At 44.7% G+C, this 21302-nt stretch overlaps 1 pseudogene; it reads left to right on the forward strand.

Moving 5' to 3' along the window:
* Positions 1-21302, forward strand: part of LOC112240741 — a 163639-nt pseudogene that overhangs the window by 112054 nt on the left and 30283 nt on the right.

Here is a 21302-nt window from a genome sequence, read left to right on the forward strand (position 1 = left end):
TCCTGCTGTAGACAGGTCGGCCCTATTGTCCTGCTGTAGACAGGTCGGCCCTATTGTCCTGCTGTAGACAGGTCGGCCCTATGTCCTGCTGTAGACAGGTCGGCCCTATTGTCCTGCTGTAGACAGGTCGGCCCAGGTCCTAGACGACAGGTCCCTATTGTCCTGCTGTAGACAGGTCGGCCCTATTGTCCTGCTGTAGACAGGTCGGCCCTATTGTCCTGCTGTAGACAGGTCGGCCCTATGGTCCTGCTGTAGACAGGTCGGCCCTATGGTCCTGCTGTAGACAGGTCGGCCCTATGGTCCTGCTGTAGACAGGTCGGCCCTATTGTCCTGCTGTAGACAGGTCGGCCCTATGGTCCTGCTGTAGACAGGTCGGCCCTATTGTCCTGCTGTAGACAGGTCGGCCCTATTGTCCTGCTGTAGACAGGTCGGCCCTATTGTCCTGCTGTAGACAGGTCGGCCCTATTGTCCTGCTGTAGACAGGTCGGCCCTATGGTCCTGCTGTTAACAGACAGGTCGGCCCTATTGTCCTGCTGTAGACAGGTCGGCCCTATTGTCCTGCTGTAGACAGGTCGGCCCTATTGTCCTGCTGTAGACACATTGTCCTGCTGTAGACAGGTCGGCCCTATTGTCCTGCTGTAGACAGGTCGGCCCTATTGTCCTGCTGTAGACAGGTCGGCCCTATTGTCCTGCTGTAGACAGGTCGGCCCTATGGTCCTGCTGTAGACAGGTCGGCCCTATGGTCCTGCATGCTCTGGACTTGATATCCCTAGTTGATATAGACTGTTAACATGATATCCCTAGTTGATATAGACTGTTAACATGAATGACTTTCAGCTCAACATCCAGGTGCATCACCATTTCTGTCTGTAATGACAGGCTACATTTGTGCAGAGATTGTGAGCAGGTGTTCGTGAGCCCTTAATTCGCATTAATAGTAACATCCTCTTCTCTCCTCTTCCCCTCTCTCTCGTCTCATCCCTCTCTTCATCCTGCTCCTGCTCCTACCTTCACCCCTCTCTCTCTCCCCTCCTCCCCCTAGTCCCGGAACCCCCCAGGCTCTCAGTAAGTCCCACCCCCGTGGGCACGGCCCAGCTCCAGTGGCTGCCTCCACCCAGCCCCGCTACCCCTCTCCTGGGGTACCGTCTAACCTTCGGACGCCTGGATGTCCTCCCCCTCACCGTGGTAGAATTCCCCACCAAGGAAAAGTCCTACACTGCTCAGGATATCCACAAGGGGGCGTCGTACGTGTTCCGACTCTCCGCCCGGAATAAGATAGGATACGGAGAGGAGGCAGCGATCGAGGTGACCACTCCGGAAGACGTTCCCGGAGGATACCCAGAAAACATCCTGTCTGAAGGCGCCTCGGCGTCTTCCATACGGCTCGTTTGGAAGTCTGTCCCGCTGATCGAACAAAACGGGAAGATTGTGAAGTACTCGGTGCAGTACCGGGATGTTAACGGTAGAGGTGGGAACGCTACCGGGGAGGTGGTGGTGACGGTACCGGAATCTAGCGTGGCGTTGGAAGGGCTGAGCGCTGACACGGTGTATGACGTCAGAGTACGTGCGTTCACGGTGGTAGGGGCGGGGCCTTATAGTCCCGGAGTCCAGTTTAGGACGCAACCTCTGGATGTGGAAGGTAGGACACACACACACACACACACACAGACTCACACACACACACACAAACACGCGCGCATGCACGCACACACCCAAGCACACACATTCACACACACTCACACATTCACACACACTCACACACACACACACACACACACACACACACACACACTCACATGCACGCACGCACATTCACACACACACTCACACATTCACACACACACACACACACACTCTCACACACACACACACACACACTCACACGCACACACACACACACACACACACTCACACACACACAGACTCACACACACACGCATGCACGCACACACACACACACACACACACGCACGCACGCACACACACTCACACACACATTCACACACACACACATTCGCACACACTCACACATTCACACATTCACACATTCACACACTCACACACTCTCACACACTCACACACACACACACACACACACACACACACTCACACACACACACACACACACACACACACACACACATTCACACACACTCACACATTCACACACACACTCACACATTCACACACACACTCACACACACACACATTCACACACACACTCACACACACACACATTCACACACACACACACAAACACATTCACACGCATGCACTCACTTGCACGCACACACACACGCACACACACACTCTCAGCCACACACACACATTCACACGCACACACACAGACACATTCACACACACACACAAACACATTCACACGCACTCACTTGCACGCACACACACACGCACACACACACTCCCACGCACACACACACACACATTCACACGTACACACACAGACACACACACACTCGCACACACACACACACACACAGACACTCACTCACTACCACCTTTGAGCAACTACCCAACAACCATCTTCCATTTCTGCCCCCCCCTCACCACACATTCACACACACACACACACACACAAACACATTCACACGCACTCACTTGCACGCATACACACACGCACACACACACTCTCACGCACACACACACACACACACACATTCACACGTACACACACAGACACACACACACTCGCACACACACACACACACACACACACACACACATACTCACTCACTACCACCTTTGAGCAACTACCCAACAACCATCTTCCATTTCTGCCCCCTCCCACATATTCACACGTACACACACAGACACACACACACTCGCACACACACACACACACACTCACTCACTACCACCTTTGAGCAACTACCCAACAACCATCTTCCATCTTCCCCCCCCCATCCTAAACACACTCTTTCCTCCACACCTTGTACATTACCTCACGTCAAACTCAGTGGAAATACTCACCGTTACATCGTCGTCTGTTTTGTTCTTGTCAGTCTGGTCTGTAGTCTTGTCAGTCTGGTCTGTAGTCTTGTCAGTCTGGTCTGTAGTCTTGTCAGTCTGGTCTGTAGTCTTGTCAGTCTGGTCTGTAGTCTTAATATGTGTTCTGTCTCCTTCAGCTGACAAGGTAAGGAATTCTAGTCACATCTCATTATCCAGTCAAGCTGACATCACTTCCAGACTGTACTTCTGTACAGACAGGAACTAGAAGATAGAAACCAGAAACTAGAAACAGAAACTGGAAACCAGAAACTAGAAACTAGAAACCAGAAACTAGAAAACAGAAACCAGAAACTAGAAACAGAAACTGGAAACCAGAAACTAGAAACAGAAACTGGAAACCAGAAACTAGAAACTAGAAACCAGAAACTAGAAACCAGAAACTAGAAACCAGAAACTAGAAAAGAAACTAGAAACTAGAAACCAGAAACCAGAAACTAGAAACCAGAAACTAGAAACCAGAAACCAGAAACTAGAAACTGGAAACCAGAAACCAGAAACTAGAAACTGGAAAACACAGGTAAGATATTATCTGTTTCTCTCAGACCTGGGTTCAGATACTATTAGAAATCTTTAAAATATATACTTTCAGCGTTTGCTCTGGCCTGCCTGGAGTGCCTGGTGGGCAGAGGATGGCACTCCTTCAGCCTACTGGTTCCATGGCTTCAGACAAGCTCAATCAAGCCCATATAAAAACATCTGGATCCGGATCCTATAAGGAGATTGAAAGCGTAGAAATAGAATCCATATTAAAAAGTCCATCAGTGACTTGAATGGGGATAGGCCCCAGTTCTATGGGTTGTATTTCTATGATCTAAGAACAGTCTGCGGAGTCATACTGTTGTTTTCTATGTTCCTCTCCACAGTGTTTGCTACTAACTTCAGAGTGAAGGCTGCCATGAAGAACTCAGTCCTGCTGACCTGGGAGATACGAGACAAAACACCCTCCCAGCCTTTTACGGTGAGTTACAGGGACTTTAGATGGTGTGTGTTGATTATCTCTCTCTCTCTAGAGATCCTGTATGGTAAGGGTCAGAGTGTTGATTATCTCTCTCTCTCTATAGATCATGTATGGTAAGGGTCAGAGTGTTGATTATCTCTGTCTCTCTATAGATCCTGTATGGTAAGGGTCAGGGTGTTGATTATCTCTCTCTCTCTATAGATCCTGTATGGTAAGGGTCAGGGTGTTGATTATCTCTCTCTCTCTATAGATCCTGTATGGTAAGGGTCAGGGTGTTGATTATCTCTCTCTCTCTATAGCTCCTGTATGGTAGGGTGTTGGGTCAGGGGGTGTTGATTATCTCTCTCTCTCTATAGATCCTGTATGGTAAGGGTCAGGGTGTTGATTATCTCTCTCTCTATAGATCCTGTATCTATAGATCCTCTATAGGCCTGTATGGGGTCAGGGTGTTGATTATCTCTCTCTCTCTATAGATCCTGTATGGTAAGGGTCAGGGTGTTGATTATCTCTCTCTCTATAGATCCTGTATGGTAAGGGTCAGGGTGTTGATTATCTCTCTCTCTCTATAGATCCTGTATGGTAAGGGTCAGGGTGTTGATTATCTCTCTCTCTCTATAGATCCTGTATGGTAAGGGTCAGGGTGTTGATTATCTCTCTCTCTCTATAGATCCTGTATGGTAAGGGTCAGGGTGTTGATTATCTCTCTCTCTCTCTATAGATCCTGTATGGTAAGGGTCAGAGTGTTGATTATCTCTCTCTCTATAGATCCTGTATGGTAAGGGTCAGGGTGTTGATTATCTCTCTCTCTCTATAGATCCTGTATGGTAAGGGTCAGGGTGTTGATTATCTCTCTCTCTCTATAGATCCTGTATGGTAAGGGTCAGGGTGTTGATTATCTCTCTCTGTATGGTAAGGGTCAGGGTGTTGATTCTATAGATCCTGTATGGTAAGGGTCAGGGTGTTGATTATCTCTCTCTCTATAGATCCTGTATGGTAAGGGTCAGGGTGTTGATTATCTCTCTCTCTATATAGATCCTGTATGGTAAGGGTCAGGGTGTTGATTATCTCTCTCTCTATATAGATCCTGTATGGTAAGGGTCAGGGTGTTGATTATCTCTCTCTCTATAGATCCTGTATGGTAAGGGTCAGGGTGTTGATTATCTCTCTCTCTCTATAGATCCTGTATGGTAAGGGTCAGGGTGTTGATTATCTCTCTCTCTATATAGATCCTGTATGGTAAGGGTCAGGGTGTTGATTATCTCTCTCTCTCTATAGATCCTGTATGGTAAGGGTCAGGGTGTTGATTATCTCTCTCTCTATATAGATCCTGTATGGTAAGGGTCAGGGTGTTGATTATCTCTCTCTCTCTATAGATCCTGTATGGTAAGGGTCAGGGTGTTGATTATCTCTCTCTCTCTATAGATCCTGTATGGTAAGGGTCAGGGTGTTGATTATCTCTCTCTCTCTATAGATCCTGTATGGTAAGGGTCAGGGTGTTGATTATCTCTCTCTCTCTATAGATCCTGTATGGTAAGGGTCAGAGTGTTGAGGTGGATGGTAAACAGAACCAGAAGCTGATAACAGGTCTGCAGCCGGAAACACAGTACTCCTTCCTGTTGACTAACCGTGGCAACAGTGCCGGAGGTCTACAGCACCGCGTAACCGTGACGACCGCCCCGGACGTGCTGCGTTCCAAACCCACGCTGGTGGGGAAGACCAACGCAGACGGGATGTTGACGGTTCAACTACCGCCCGTACAGACCACCACTACCGTCAGGTGAGGGAGGGAGGGAGGGAGGGAGGGAGGGAGGGAGGGAGGGGGGGGGTTCAACTACCGCCCGTACAGACCACCACTGCCGTCAGGTGAGGGAGGGGGGAGGGAGGGAGGGAGGGAGGGAGGGAGGGGGGGGAGGGAGGGAGGGGGAGGGAGGGAGGGAGGGAGGGAGGGAGGGTTCAGGGGGGTTCAACTACCGCCCGTACAGACCACCACTACCGTCAGGTGAGGGAGGGAGGGATTGGAGGGAGGGGGGAGGGAGGGGGGAGGGAGGGAGGGAGGGGAGGTCAGGTGAGGGAGGGAGGGGGGAGGGAGGGAGGGAGGGAGGGAGGGAGGGAGGGACAGTACATCAGGGTTCCCCAACTGGTGGCATGCTTGTGATTTTATTTATTTGGTCCCTAAAAAAATGTAGGACCAATTATAACAATAAAAATAAAATAAGTTATTATTGGACATAAAGGCTGTAAAACCGGCAGCAAATCAGCGCCAAGTGATTTTAATGTAGGAAATGTGTTCCAAAGGATTCCCACGAATAATAGAGAGATTCTGTATGTTGTTGTTTGTATTTATTCAACCCTTATTTTACCAGGTCAGTTGACTGAGACAACGTTCTCATTTACAGTAAACAACCTGGGGAATAGTTACAGGGGAGAGGGGGGGGGGGATGAATGAGCCAATTGGAAGCTGAGGATGATTAGGTGACCGTGATGGTTTGAGGGCCAGATTGGGACTTTAGCCAGGACACCAGGGTTAACAACCCTACTCTTACGATAAGTGCCATGGGATCTTTAATGACCACAGAGAGTCAGAATACCTGTTTAACGTCCCATCCGAAAGACAGCATCCTACATAGGGCAATGTCCCCAATCACTGCCATGGGGCATTGGGATATTTCTTTATTTTTTATACCAGAGGAAAGTGCCTCCTACTACTCCTACTGGCCCTCCAACACCAAATGGGCTTCTTGCGGTCAATTTGCAGTCTATGAATTATTTGTAATTATGTTCCAGCTCCCTGACCATCTGCTCAATCATTTTTTTTGCCTGATGCTTAATCTAGTTGATGATCTCTGTAGTCGACCAGCATTAAGGTGAATCTAGTTGATGATCTCTGTAGTCGACCATCATTAAGGTGAATCTAGTTGATGATCTCTGTAGTCGACCATCATTAAGGTGAATCTAGTTGATGATCTCTGTAGTCGACCATCATTAAGGTGAATCTAGTTGATGATCTCTGTAGTCGACCATCATTAAGGTGAATCTAGTTGATGATCTCTGTAGTCGACCATCATTAAGGTGAATCTAGTTGATGATCTCTGTGAATCTAGTCGACCATCATTAAGGTGAATCTAGTTGATGATCCCTGTAGTCGACCATCATTAAGGTGAATCTAGTTGATGATCTCTGTAGTCGACCATCATTAAGGTGAATCTAGTTGATGATCCCTGTATCGACCATCATTAAGGTGAATCTAGTTGATGATCCTGTAGTCGACCATCATTAAGGTGAATCTAGTTGATCATTAAGGTGAATCATCATTGATGAATCTAGTTGATGATCCTGTAGTCGACCATCATTAACCATCATTAAGGTGAATCTAGTGATGATCCCTGTAGTCGACCATCATTAAGGTGAATCTAGTTGATGATCTCTGTAGTGACCATCATTAAGGTGAATCTAGTTGATGATCTCTGTAGTCGACCATCATTAAGGTGAATCTAGTTGATGATCTCTGTAGTCCCTGACCATCATTAAGGTGAATCTAGTTGATGATCTCTGTAGTCGACCATCATTAAGGTGAATCTAGTTGATGATCTCTGTGATCTCTGTTCATTAAGGTGAATCTAGTTGACCATCATTAAGGTGAATCTAGTTGATGATCTCTGTAGTCGACCATCATTAAGGTGAATCTAGTTGATGATCTCTCTAGTCGACCATCATTAAGGTGAATCTAGTTGATGATCCCTGTAGTCGACCATCATTAAGGTGAATCTAGTGATGATCCCTGATCGACCATCATTAAGGTGAATCTAGTTGTGATCTCTGTCGACCATCATTAAGGTGAATCTAGTTGATGATCTCTGTAGTCGACCATCATTAAGGTGAATCTAGTTGATGATCTCTGTAGTCTAGTTGATGACCGACCATCATTAAGGTGAATCTAGTTGATGATCTCTGTAGTCGACCATCATTAAGGTGAATCTAGTTGATGATCTCTGTAGTCGACCATCATTAAGGTGAATCTAGTTGATGATCCCTGTAGTCGACCATCATTAAGGTGAATCTAGTTGATGATCTCTGTCGACCATCATTAAGGTGAATCTAGTTGATGATCTCCATCATCATTAAGGTGAATCTAGTTGATGATCATCTGTGAATCTAGTTGATGATCCTGTAGTCGACCATCATTAAGGTGAATCTAGTTGATGATCTCTGTAGTCGACCATCATTAAGGTGAATCTAGTTGATGATCTCTGTTAGTCGACCATCATTAAGGTGAATCTAGTTGATGATCTCTGATCTCTGTAGTCGACCATCATTAAGGTGAATCTAGTTGATGATCTCTGTAGTCGACCATCATTAAGGTGAATCTAGTTGATGATCTCTGTAGTCGACCATCATTAAGGTGAATCTAGTTGATGATCTCTGTAGTCGACCATCATTAAGGTGAATCTAGTTGATGATCCTGTAGACCATCATTAAGGTGAATCTAGTTGATGATCTCTGTAGTCGACCATCATTAAGGTGAATCTAGTTGATGATCTAGTTGACCATCATTAAGGTGATCTAGTTGATGATCTCTGTAGTCGACCATCATTAAGGTGAATCTAGTTGATGATCTCTGTATCACCATCATTAAGGTGAATCTGATGATCCCTGATGATCATTAAGGTGAATCTAGTTGATGATCTCTGTAGTCGACCATCATTAAGGTGAATCTAGTTGATGATCTCTGTAGTTGACCATCTAGTTGATGACCATCATTAAGGTGAATCTAGTTGATGATCTCTGTAGTCGACCATCATTAAGGTGAATCTAGTTGATGATCTCTGTAGTCGACCATCATTAAGGTGAATCTAGTTGATGATCTCTGTACTGTAGACCATCATTAAGGTGAATCTAGTTGACCATCATTAAGGTGAATCTAGTTGATGATCTCTGTAGTCGACCATCATTAAGGTGAATCTAGTTGATGATCCCTGTAGTGACCATCATTAAGGTGAATCTAGTTGATGATCCCTGTAGTCGACCATCATTAAGGTGAATCTAGTTGATGATCTCTGTAGTCGACCATCATTAAGGTGAATCTAGTTGATGATCTCTGTAGTCGACCATCATTAAGGTGAATCTAGTTGATGATCCCTGTAGTCGACCATCATTAAGGTGAATCTAGTTGATGATCTCTGTAGTCGACCATCATTAAGGTGAATCTAGTTGATGATCTCTGTAGTCGACCATCATTAAGGTGAATCTAGTTGATGATCTCTGTAGTCGACCATCATTAAGGTGAATCTAGTTGATGATCTGATCCTGTAGTCGACCATCATTAAGGTGAATCTAGTTGATGATCTCTGTAGTCGACCATCATTAAGGTGAATCTAGTTGATGATCTCTGTAGTCGACCATCATCATTGAAGGTGAATCTAGTTGATGATCTCTGTAGTCGACCATCATTAAGGTGAATCTAGTTGATGATCTCTGTAGTCGACCATCATTAAGGTGAATCTAGTTGATGATCTCTGTAGTCGACCATCATTAAGGTGAATCTAGTTGATGATCCTGTAGTCGACCATCATTAAGGTGAATCTAGTTGATGATCCCTGTAGTCGACCATCATTAAGGTGAATCTAGTTGATGATCTCTGTAGTCGACCATCATTAATGGTGACCATCTAGTTGATGATCCCTGTAGTCGACCATCATTAAGGTGAATCTAGTTGATGATCTCTGTAGTCGACCATCATTAAGGTGAATCTAGTTGATGATCTCTGTAGTCGACCATCATTAAGGTGAATCTAGTTGATGATCTCTGTAGTCGACCATCATTAAGGTGAATCTAGTTGATGATCTCTGTAGTCGACATCATTAAGGTGAATCTAGTTGATGATCTCTGTAGATCGACCATCATTAAGGTGAATCTAGTTGATGATCTCTGTAGTCGACCATCATTAAGGTGAATCTAGTTGATGATCTCTGTGAATCTAGTACATGATAACTGAAGTGTTGTGTTGTTGTTGCCAGGGGATACTATGTGGTGGTGGTTCCTCTGAAGAAACAGAGAGGAGGGAAGTTCTTGAAGCCTGGTGACAACCCTGATCAGATGAACCTAGATGAGGTGAGATACTGCATGATGATGGAGATGATAATGGTAACATAATATGACGATGATAATGATGTGTAATAACCAGATAACACAATATGAAGGTGATAATGATAACACAATATGAAGATGATAATGATAGCACAATATGATGATGATAATGATGTGTAATAACCAGATAACACAATATGAAGGTGATAATGATAACGCAATATGAAGATGATAATGATGACACAATATGAAGATGATGATGATAACACAATATGAAGATGATAATGATAACACAATATGAAGATGATAATGATAACACAATATGAAGGTGATAATGATGGGTAATAACCAGATAACACAATATGAAGGTGATAATGATAACACAATATGAAGATAATAATGATAACACAATATGAAGATGATAATGATGTGTAATAACCAGATAACACAATATGAAGGTGATAATGATAACGCAATATGAAGATGATAATGATGACACAATATGAAGGTGATAATGATGGGTAATAACCAGATAACACAATATGAAGATGATAATGATGGGTAATAACTAGATAACATAATATGAAGGTGATAATGATGGGTAATAACCAGATAACACAATATGAAGGTGATAATGATAACACAATATGAAGATGATAATGATAACACAATATGAAGGTGCTAATGATGGGTAATGAAGATGGGTAATAACCAGATAACACAATATGAAGATGATAATGATGGGTAATAACCAGATAACACAATATGGAGATGATGATGATGGGTAATAACCAGATAACACAATATGAAGATGATGATGATGGGTAATAACCAGATAACACAATATGAAGATGATAATGATGTGTAATAACCAGATAACATAATATGAAGATGATAATGATGTGTAATAACCAGATAACACAATATGAAGATGATAATGATGTGTAATAACCAGATAACACAATATGAAGATGATAATGATGTGTAATAACCAGATAACACAATATGGAGATGATAATGATAACACAATATGAAGATGATAATGATAACACAATTTGAAGGTGATAATGGTGGGTAATAACCAGATAACACAATATGAAGATGATAATGATAACACAATATGAAGGTGATAATGATGGGTAATAACCAGATAACACAATATGAAGATGATAATGATAACACAATATGAAGGTGATAATGATGGGTAATAACCAGATAACACAATATGAAGATGATAATGATAACACAATATGAAGATGATAATGATGTGTAATAACCAGATAACACAATATGAAGATGATAATGATGGGTAATAACCAGATAACACAATATGAAGATGATAATGATGGGTAATAACCAGATAACACAATATGAAGATGATAATGATGGGTAATAACCAGATAACACAATATGAAGGTGATAATGATAACACAATATGAAGATGATAATGATAACACAATATGAAGATGATAATGATAACGCAATATGAAGATGATAATGATAACACAATATGAAGATGATAATGATAACACAATATGAAGATGATAATGATGGGTAATAACGAGATAACATTGTTAATAACATTTAACCTCCTCTCTCTCCCCCTCTCATTTAACTCCTCTCTCCTCCTCTCTCCTCCTCTCCTCTCCTCTCCTCCTTCTCTCCTCCTCTCTCCTCCTCTCCTCTCCTCCTCTCATTTAACTCCTCTCTCCCCCTCTCGCCTCCTCTCATTTAACTCCTCTCTCCCCCTCTCTCCTCCTCTCCTCTCCTCCTCTCTTCTCTCTCCTCCTCTCTCCTCCTCTCATTGAACTCCTCTCTCCCCCCTCTCTCCTCCTCTCATTTAACTCCTCTCACCCCCTCTCTCCTCCTCTCCTCTCCTCCTCTCTTCTCTCTCCTCCTCTCTCCTCCTCTCATTTAACTCCTCTCTCCCCCTCTCTCCTCCTCTACTATCCTCCTCTCTTCTCTCTCCTCCTCTCTCCCCCTCTCTCCTCCTCTCCTCTCCTCCTCTCTTCTCTCTCATCTCCTCCTCTCCTTTAACCTTCTCTCACCACCTCTTTCTATCCCTCTCTATCCTCTCCCCTCCTCTCTCTATCCATCTCTCTCCCTTCTACCTCCCCTCTCATCTTTCTATCAATCTCTATCCTCTCCTCTCCTCTCTCTATCCATCTCTCTCCCTTCTACCTCTCCTCTCATCTTTCTATCAATCTCTATCCATCTATATCCTCTCCTCTCTCTATCCATCTCTCTCAATTCTACCTCTCCTCCCCTCTCTCTGTCCATCTCTATCCCCTCCTCCCCTCTCTCTATCCTCTTCTCAAGTCTCTCTTTCCATCTCTATCCCCTCCTCCCCTCTCTCTATCCCCTCCTCGCCTCTCTCTATCCATCTCTCTCAATTCTACCTCTCCTCCCCTCTCTCTATCCATCTCTATCCCCTCCTCCCCTCTCTCTATCCTCTCATCCCCTCTCTCTTTCCATCTCTATCCCTTCCTCCCCTCTCTCTATCTTCTCCTCCCCTCTCTCTATCCTCTCCTCCTCTCTCTCTTTCCATCTCTATCCCCTCCTCCCCTCTCTCTATCCCTCCCCCCTCTCTCTATCCATCTCTATCCCCTCCTCCCCTCTCTCTATCTTCTCCTCGCCTCTCTCTATCCTCTCCTCCTCTCTCTCTTTCCATCTCTATCCCCTCCCCCTCTCTCTATCCATCTCTATCCTCCATCTCTCCTCCTCCCCTCTCTTTCCATCTCTCTCTTTCCATCCCTCCCCTCTCTCTATCCTTTCCTCCTCTCTCTCTATCCATTTCTATCCTCTCCTCCTCTCTCTTTCCATCTCTATCCCCTCCTCCCCTCTCTCTATCTCCCTCCTCCTCCCCTCTCTATCCTCTCCTCCCCTCTGTCTCTCCATCTCTATCCTCTCCTCTCTCTATCCATCTCTATCCCCTCCTCCCCCTGTCTATCCATCTCTATCCCCTCCTCCCCTCTGTCTATCCATCTCTATCCTCTCCTCCCCTCTGTCTCTCCATCTCTATCCTCTCCTCTCTCTATCCATCTCTATCCCCTCCTCCCCCTGTCTATCCATCTCTATCCCCTCCTCCCCTCTGTCTATCCATCTCTCTATCCTCTCCTCCTCTCTCTAATTCCATCTCTATCCTCTCCTCCTCTCTCTATCCATCTCTATCCTCTCCTCCTCTCTCTATCCATCTCTATCCTCTCCTCCCCCCTGTCTATCCATCTCTATCCCCTCCCTCTCCCTCTCTCTATCCATCTCTATCCTCCATCTCTATCCCCTCCTCCCCTCTCTATCCATCTCTATCCCTCTCCTCCTCTCTCTAATTCCATCTCTATCCTCTCCTCCTCTCTCTATCCATCTCTATCCCCCTCCTCTCCCTCTCTCTATCCTCTCCTCCTCTCTCTTTCCATCTCTATCCCCTCCTCCTTTCCTCTCTATCCTCCTCCTCCTCTCTCTTTCCATCTCTTTCCATCTCTCCTCCCCTCTCTCTATCCTCTCCTCCTCTCTCTATCCATCTCTATCCCTCCTCCCCCTCTCTCTATCCTCTCCTCCTCTCTCTATCCATCTCTATCCCCTCCCTCCCCTCTCTCTATCCTCTCCTCCTCTCTCTATCCTCTCCTCCTCTCTCTATCCATCTCTATCCTCTCCTCCTCTCTCTATCCATCTCTATCCCCTCCTCCCCCTCTCTCTATCTTCTCCTCCCCTCTCTCTATCCCCTCCTCCCCTCTCTCTATCCATCTCTATCCCCTCCTCCCCTCTCTCTATCTTCTCCTCCCCTCTCTCTATCTTCTCCTCCCCTCTCTCTATCCTCTCCTCCCCTTTCTCTATCTTCTCCTCCCCTCTCCTCTCTCTATCCTCTCCTCCCCTCTGTCTATCCCTCCTCCCTCTCCTCTCTCTATCCTCTCCTCCCCTCTGTCTATCCATCTCTATCTCTCTCTATCCTCTCCTCCCCTCTGTCTATCCATCTCTACTCCCCCTCTCCTCCAGCTCCTGAAAGAGATCAACAGGACCAGTGTGAGCCAGGCGCTGCGTGTCCGTCGCCAGGTCCCGGCCAGCCAATCAGATCCCAGGGCCTATGTTTCTGCCCACTTTAAGATCCTCCCCAGGAGTTCACCTCGGTGATGGGAGGAGCTATGGAGAGTTCCGGAACCGCCCCCTGCAAAACGGACAGGAATATGTGTTCTTCGTGCTGGCGCTGCTAGACCTGTCTAATAATGTGGGTTTGGGCTGGGAGTGGACACACACACACACACACACACACACACACACACACACACACATACACACTCACACCAGAAGCATGTGTTCTTCGTGCTGGACTGGGGTCAAACCTGGGTCTCACTGTTAGCCCACTGAGCTAAAGCCTAGTCATTAGCTAACAAGTCTTCAGGTTTTTAAGTTACTCATCACACGAGTATGTCTCAGATTATACACACACACTCTCTCTAACCAAACACACACGCGAGTGTGCACACACACGCGCACACACACACACACACACACACACACACACACACACCCTCTCCCTAACCCTCTCTCTCTCCCTCTCTCTCTAGACAATGTATTCAACCAGCCCCTATTCTGACCCCGTGACCTCCAATGACGTGGACCCTCAGCCAATCGTAGATGAGGAGGAGGGGCTTCTGTGGGTGGTGGGGCCGGTAATGGCTGTCATCTTCATCGTCTGCATCGTCATCGCCATCCTACTCTTCAAGAGGTGAGGAGAGGAGCGGAGAGGAAAGGAGAGGAGAGGAGAGTAAAGGAGGGGATGGAGAGAGAGAGAGAGAGGCGAGGAGAGGAGAGGAGAGAGAGAGGAGAGGAGAGGAGAGGGAGAGGAGAGGAGAGGAGAGAGGAGGAGGGGAGAGGAGAGGAGAGGAGAGGAGAGGAGGAGGAGAAGAGAGGAGAAGAGAGGAGAGGAGAGGAGAGGAGAGGAGAGGAGAGTAAAGGAGGGGATGGAGAGGAGAGGAGAGGAGAGGAGAGGAGAGGGAGAGGAGAGGAGAGGAGAGGAGAGGAGAGGAGAGGAGAGGAGAAGAGAGGAGAAGAGAGGAGAGGAGAGGAGAGGAGAGGAGAGGGAGAGGAGAGGAAAGGAGAGGAGAGGGAGGAGGGAGAGGGACAGGGAGGGGAGCGGAGAGGAGAGGAGGGGAGGGGAGGGGAGGGGAGGGGGAGGGGAGAGGAGAGGAGAGGAGAGGAGAGGAGAGGAGAGGAGAGGAGGGAGAGGAGAGGAGAGGAGGAGGGAGAGGAGGGGATGGAGAGGAGAGGAGAGGAGAGGAGAGGAGAGGAGAGGAGAGGAGAGGAGAGGAGAGGAGAGGAGAGGAGAGGAGGGAGAGGGACAGGAGGGGAGCGGAGAGGAGAGGAGAGGGAGGGGAGGGGAGGGGAGGGGAGAGGAGAGGGAGAGAGAGGAGAGGAGAGGAGAGAGGAGAGGAGAGGAGAGGAGAGGAGAGGAGAGGAGAGGAGAGGAGAGGAGAGGAGAGGAGAGGAGGAGAGGGAGAGGAGAGGAGAGGAGAGGAGAAAAGCACTACTAATGTACAGACAGTTTCAGGTTTCTGATCAACTCTCAATATCATAACATGATATTTCTTTCTCTTGTTCTGCTCTCTCTGCTTCGTTGACCCAGTAAACCAGACAGGTAAAAGAAGGATGTACTCATTACTATCCTGTTAGAGATTCTGATTACCATCATGTTACCTAGGTTACAGCTGTTAGAATCATGCTATGTTGAAACTATAGTGCGAAGAAAAGAAACTGAAACACAATATTTAGTATATCGTTTTCCCTCCATACACCTGGTAATATGTAGCCTGGGTACCAGTCAGTTTACTCCATACACCTGGTAATATGTAGCCTGGGTACCAGTCACTTTACTCCCTACACCTGGTAATATGTAGCCTGGGTACCAGTCAGTTTTACTCCGTACACCTGGTAATATGTAGCCTGGGTACCAGTCAGTTTACTCCATACACCTGGTAATATGTAGCCTGGGTACCAGTCAGTTTACTCCCTACACCTGGTAATATGTAGCCTGGGTACCAGTCAGTTTTACTCCGTACACCTGGTAATATGTAGCCTGGGTACCAGTCAGTTTTCCCTCCATACACCTGGTAATATGTAGCCTGGGTACCAGTCAGTTTTCCCTCCATACACCTGGTAATATGTAGCCTGGGTACCAGTTAGTTTTCCCTCCATACACCTGGTAATATGTAGCCTGGGTACCAGTCAGTTTACTCCCTACACCTGGTAATATGTAGCCTGGGTACCAGTCAGTTTAATCCCTACACCTGGTAATATGTAGCCTGGGTACCAGTATGTTTAGCTAAAGTTCCACTCTTTGTTCTCCGTTTCATATGCTAAAGTCTGTCATTACAGACATCATTACATTGAAAGGACTGGAATGATGGCTAAACAGATGGGTAGCCAGGCTAGACCACAGAGTGGAATGATAGCTGACTGGTACCAGACTAGACCAAGGAGTAGAATGATAGCTGACTGGTATCCAGGCTAGACCAAGGAGTGGAATGATAGCTGACTTGTATCCAGACTAGACCAAGGAATGGAATGATAGCTGACTGGTATCCAGACTAGACCAAGGAGTGGAATGATAGCTGACTGACTGGTATCCAGACTAGACCAAGGAGTGGTGTGATAGCTGACTGGTATCCAGACTAGACCAAGGAGTGGAATGATAGCTGACTGGTATCCAGGCTAGACCAAGGAGTGGAATGATAGCTGACTGGTATCCAGGCTAGACCAAGGAGTGGAATAATAGCTGACTGGTATCCAGACTACACCAAGGAGTGGAATGATAGCTGACTGACTGGTACCCAGACTAGACCAAGGAGTGGAATGATATCTGACTGGTATCATACTAGACCAAGGAGTGGAATGATAGCTAGACTGACTGGTATCCAGACTAAACCAAGGAGTGGAATGATAGCTGACTGGTACCAGACTAGACCAAGGAGTGGAATGATAGCTGACTGGTACCAGACTAGACCAAGGAGTGGAATGATAGCTGACTGGTATCCAGGCTAGACCACGGAGTGGAATGATAGCTGACTGGTACCAGACTAGACCAAGGAGTAGAATGATAGCTGACTGGTATCCAGACGAAACCAAGGAGTGGAATGATAGCTGACTGGTATCCAGACGAGACCAAGAAGTGGAATGATAGTTGACTGGTATCCAGACGAGACCAAGAAGTGGAATGATAGCTGACTGACTGGTTCCCAGACGAGACCAAGGAGTGGAATGATAGCTGACTGGTACCCAGACTAGACCAAGGAGTGGAATGATAGCTGACTGGTATCCAGGCTAGACCACGGAGTGGAATGATAGCTGACTGGTACCAGACTAGACCAAGGAGTAGAATGATAGCTGACTGGTATCCAGGCTAGACCAAGGAGTGGAATGATAGCTGACTGGTATCCAGACTAGACCAAGGAATGGAATGATAGCTGACTGGTATCCAGACTAGACCAAGGAGTAAAATGATATCTGACTGGTATCCAGACTAGACCAAGGAGTAAAATGATATCTGACTGGTATCCAGACTAGACCAATGAGTAAAATGATATCTGACTGGTATCAGACTAGACCAAGGAGTGGAATGATAGCTAGACTGATGGGTAGCCAGACAAGGTCATATTCAAGTTCATACCAGACTTGGTCATATCAGATTAGAGTTAGATAGACTAGGTCATGTGATAGGCATGAGTTAGATAGACTAGGTCATGTGATAGGTTAGAGTTAGATAGACTAGGTCATGTGATAGGTTAGAGTTAGATAGACTAGGACATGTGATAGGTTAGAGTTAGATAGACTAGGTCATGTGATAGGTTAGAGGTAGATAGACTAGGACATGTGATAGGTTAGAGTTAGATAGACTATGTCATGTGATAGGTTAGAGTTAGATAGGTTAGAGTTAGATAGACTAGGACATGTGATAGGTTCGAGTTAGATAGACTAGGACATGTGCTAGGTTAGAGTTAGATAGACTAGGTCATATGATAGGTTAGAGTTAGATAGACTAGGTCATATGATAGGTTAGAGTTAGATAGGTTAGAGTTATCAGACTAGGACATGTGATAGGTTAGAGTTAGATAGACTAGGTCATGTGATAGGTTAGAGTTAGATAGTTAGAGGTCATGTGATAGGTTAGAGTAGATAGACTAGGTCATGTGATAGGTTAGAGTTAGATAGACTAGGTCATGTGATAGGTTAGAGTTAGATAGGTTAGACTAGGTCATATGATAGGTTAGAGTTAGATAGACTAGGACATGTGATAGGTTAGAGTTAGATAGTTAGATAGATAGACTAGGTCATGTGATAGGTTAGAGTTAGATAGACTAGGTCATGATAGGTTATAGGTTAGAGGTCATAGAGGTTAGAGTTAGATAGACTAGGTCATGTGATAGGTTAGAGTTAGATAGACTAGGTCATGTGATAGGTTAGAGTTAGATAGACTAGGTCAGTGACAGGTTGTTAGATAGGTTAGAGTTAGATAGACTAGGACATATGATAGGTTAGAGTTAGATAGACTAGGTCATGTGATAGGTTAGATAGACTAGGTCATGTGATAGGTTAGAGTTAGATAGACTAGGTCAGGTTAGAGTTGATAGGTTAGTTAGATAGGTTAGAGTTAGAGGTTAGAGTTAGATAGGTTAGAGGTAGATAGACTAGGTCATGTGATAGGTTAGAGTTAGATAGGTTAGAGTTAGATAGACTAGGTCATATGATAGGTTAGGAGGTAGATAGACTAGGTCATATGATAGGTTAGAGTTAGATAGACTAGGTCATATGATAGGTTAGAGTTAGATAGACTAGGTCATATGATAGGTTAGAGTTAGATAGACTAGGTCATGTGATAGGTTAGAGGTAGATAGACTAGGTCATATGATAGGTTAGAGTTAGATAGACTAGGTCATATGATAGGTTAGAGTTAGATAGACTAGGTCATGTGATAGGTTAGAGTTAGATAGGTTAGATAGACTAGGTCATATGATAGGTTAGAGTTAGATAGACTAGGTCATGTGATAGGTTAGAGTTAGATAGACTAGGACAGGTCATATGATAGGTTAGAGTTAGATAGACTAGGTCATGTGATAGGTTAGAGGTAGATAGACTAGGTCATATGATAGGTTAGAGGTAGATAGACTAGGTCATATGATAGGTTAGAGGTTAGATAGACTAGGTCATATGATAGGTTAGAGTTAGATAGACTAGGTCATGTGATAGGTTAGAGTTAGATAGACTAGGTCATATGATAGGTTAGGTTAGAGTTAGATAGACTAGGTCATGTGATAGGTTAGAGTTAGATAGACTAGGTCATGTGATAGGTTAGAGGTAGATAGACTAGGTCATGTGATAGGTTAGAGTTAGATAGACTAGGACATGTGATAGGTTAGAGTTAGATAGACTAGGACATGTGATAGGTTAGAGTTAGATAGACTAGGACATGTGATAGGTTAGAGTTAGATAGACTAGGTCATGTGATAGGTTAGAGTTAGATAGACTAGGTCATGTGACAGGTTAGAGTTAGATAGGTTAGAGTTAGATAGACTAGGACATGTGATAGGTTAGTTAGAGTTAGATAGACTAGGTCATATGATAGGTTAGAGTTAGATAGACTAGGTCATATGATAGGTTAGAGTTAGATAGGTTAGAGGTAGATAGACTAGGACATGTGATAGGTTAGAGTTAGATAGGTTAGGTCATATGATAGGTTAGAGTTAGATAGACTAGGTCATATGATAGGTTAGAGTTAGATAGACTAGGACATGTGATAGGTTAGAGTTAGATAGGTTAGAGTTAGATAGACTAGGACATATGATAGGTTAGAGTTAGATAGACTAGGTCATATGATAGGTTAGAGTTAGATAGACTAGGACATGTGATAGGTTAGAGTTAGATAGACTAGGTCATATGATAGGTTAGAGTTAGATAGACTAGGTCATATGATAGGTTAGAGTTAGATAGACTAGGACATGTGATAGGTTAGAGTTAGATAGGTTAGAGTTAGATAGACTAGGACATGTGATAGGTTAGAGTTAGATAGACTAGGTCATGTGATAGGTTAGAGTTAGATAGGTTAGAGTTAGATAGACTAGGTCATATGATAGGTTAGAGTTAGATAGGTTAGAGTTAGATAGACTAGGTCATATGATAGGTTAGAGTTAGATAGACTAGGTCATGTGATAGGTTAGAGGTAGATAGACTAGGTCATATGATAGGTTAGAGTTAGATAGACTAGGTCATATGATAGGTTAGAGGTAGATAGACTAGGTCATGTGATAGGTTAGAGTTAGATAGACTAGGACATGTGATAGGTTAGAGTTAGATAGACTAGGTCATATGATAGGTTAGAGTTAGATAGGTTAGAGTTAGATAGACTAGGACATGTGATAGGTTAGAGTTAGATAGACTAGGTCATGTGATAGGTTAGAGTTAGATAGACTAGGTCATGTGATAGGTTAGAGTTAGATAGGTTAGAGTTAGATAGACTAGGACATATGATAGGTTAGAGTTAGATAGACTAGGACATGTGATAGGTTAGAGTTAGATAGACTAGGACATGTGATAGGTTAGAGTTAGATAGACTAGGTCATGTGATAGGTTAGAGTTAGATAGGTTAGAGTTAGATAGACTAGGTCATATGATAGGTTAGAGTTAGATAGACTAGGACATGTGATAGGTTAGAGTTAGATAGACTAGGTCATGTGATAGGTTAGAGTTAGATAGACTAGGTCATGTGATAGGTTAGAGTTAGATAGACTAGGTCATGTGATAGGTTAGAGTTAGATAGACTAGGTCATGTGATAGGTTAGGTTAGTTAGTAGGTCATGTGATAGGTTAGAGTTAGATAGACTAGGTGATAGATGATAGGTTAGAGTTAGATAGACTAGGTCATATGATAGGTTAGAGTTAGATAGACTAGGACATGTGATAGGTTAGAGTTAGATAGACTAGGACATGTGATAGGTTAGAGTTAGATAGACTAGGTCATATGATAGGTTAGAGTTAGATAGGTTAGAGGTAGATAGACTAGGTCATATGATAGGTTAGAGTTAGATAGACTAGGTCATGTGATAGGTTAGAGTTAGATAGACTAGGTCATATGATAGGTTAGAGTTAGATAGACTAGGTCATATGATAGGTTAGAGTTAGATAGACTAGGTCATATGATAGGTTAGAGTTAGATAGACTAGGTCATATGATAGGTTAGAGTTAGATAGAC

Source organism: Oncorhynchus tshawytscha, unplaced genomic scaffold, assembly GCF_018296145.1.
Source record: "Oncorhynchus tshawytscha isolate Ot180627B unplaced genomic scaffold, Otsh_v2.0 Un_contig_2707_pilon_pilon, whole genome shotgun sequence".
Classification (NCBI taxonomy): domain Eukaryota; kingdom Metazoa; phylum Chordata; class Actinopteri; order Salmoniformes; family Salmonidae; genus Oncorhynchus; species Oncorhynchus tshawytscha.